Raw genomic sequence first — 1,772 nt, 5'->3', positions numbered from 1 at the left:
TACCAAAGAAAAACAAAAAAAAAAACAAAAAAAAAAAAATAGGCCGCATGTAAGAACAATCTAATCTGACTATTTTTACTCGGCAATCTACCACAAATGCTTAATATGTACACATCAGGTGCATAAGATATACCTGGAAATCATTCATTAATTTTATTCAGAGAAAACAAGGGTATCAAAAAATCCAGTAATAAAAATGAAATAGACAATTTGTGCTACTGTGAACTAGAAAATAAATACAGACAGATATGTTAATTTTTTAAGTTACTGAGAATATTTTTTTCTGCTGGTCCAAATCAAAATTGGAGATTTTAATTGAAGTAACATAAATCTGGTGCGTGTTACACAGTGACAGAGAAATGTGCACAGAATATGCATATCTGTAAGCTTACTAATTCCCAAAGTCAAACAGGTAAATAAATTACAGATGAAAGCTGTGTGTGATGTGGGCAGAAACCCTACAGTTAGTAAATTAAAAAGCGTGACAGTTACACCAGTGATGATACTTAGAAAAACTTTCAGTATTAGAAAATGTAATAGATTTAATCCAAAGGAACCCCTCTCCCATGAGAATAACTAAGTATGGGAATCACCCTCTGCTATAGCTTTAAAATAATAATCAAAACAGGATTACAGGCATCTTCCTGCGTAACGTAGACAATGTAGAACAGCAGTGTGCTCCTGTATAACTTTAGGATTTCAGTCCCCGTGTGATGAGACCTACAATCACAACTCCAATGACAAGGACAGAAATGATGACGCACAGGGTTCTCCTGGATTTGCACTGATAACTCGCTGCCCTGGACAGCTGCTGATTTGCCTGCTGAACAGGTACCTCTGCACTTTCTACGTTGGCTTCTATCCTGTCTATCACATCTCCCTGTTCATGAATCATTGTTCTTAAATGTTTAAATATTTCATTAATATCCATAATATCAGCTTCAAGCTGCCTGATAGAAGACTCTCTCTCATGAATGAGGTGGAGGTCGCCTTCTGTAATCTCATCATCTTGCACTCACACTTGGGGCTGTGTTTGGCTTTCCCAGGACACAAGATTCCTTTCTTTTGAGCTGTCCTCAGTGAACCCGCCAGACACTCTGGAACCGGCTCTTACTGGAGCAACAAATTCCTTCTCTCTTCAGCAGCTTGCCTCTGGACTTTCTGAAAGTTTGTCAGTGCTGTTGTGAACTCAGCCTCTAAGCGAGCCTTCTGTATTTTCCTTTGACGCTGTTCACTGGGGGTGGTGGGCGGAGATCCAAACTCTTTGATGTACTTATCTGTTTCTTTGGAGAGTTGGTTAGTACACTGCTGCTTCTGTTGCAGCTTTTGCCTCCGTTCAGGTGAATCTTGAGGTGTTCCAAGTTGATTCAGTGTCCTTTGTATTTCTACAGAATACCGTGCGATCTTCTGAATGTCGGAAGAGATGCGCTGAGGCTGCTGGGCAGGGTCCCCAGCGATCCCTGCAGTGTAAGACATGGCTGACTTGCTGACTCGCTAGTTTCATCAGGTTTTGGTAGGACATGCAGCACTCTAGGCGGTCCTGACCTCCTCGGTTTCCTCCTCCTTTGGTGACCACAGACACCTACCGGCCTCTCAGCTCAGAGATAATTCTCAACTGACAGGCGGCAGCGCAATGACCTAAGCGAATATTTAAAAATTCTCACTTTAGTATATAGTCAAAATAAAAATTCTTAATGAGATATTTCTACACTTGTTTCTCTTATATCTGAAATCTGATGTGTACTTTACACTTACAACACATTTTAGCATTA

At 40.2% G+C, this 1,772-nt stretch overlaps 1 pseudogene; it reads right to left on the bottom strand.

The window, feature by feature from the left end:
* Nucleotides 1–691: 691 nt before the first annotated feature.
* LOC102028305 lies at nucleotides 692–1,476 on the bottom strand (annotated as a pseudogene).
* Nucleotides 1,477–1,772: the final 296 nt, after the last annotated feature.

Source organism: Chinchilla lanigera, unplaced genomic scaffold (assembly GCF_000276665.1).
Source record: "Chinchilla lanigera isolate Chin_1 unplaced genomic scaffold, ChiLan1.0 scaffold00089, whole genome shotgun sequence".
NCBI lineage: Eukaryota > Metazoa > Chordata > Mammalia > Rodentia > Chinchillidae > Chinchilla > Chinchilla lanigera.
Note: the sequence above shows the minus strand (reverse complement) of the source record. Positions and strands in the feature narration are given on the sequence as shown.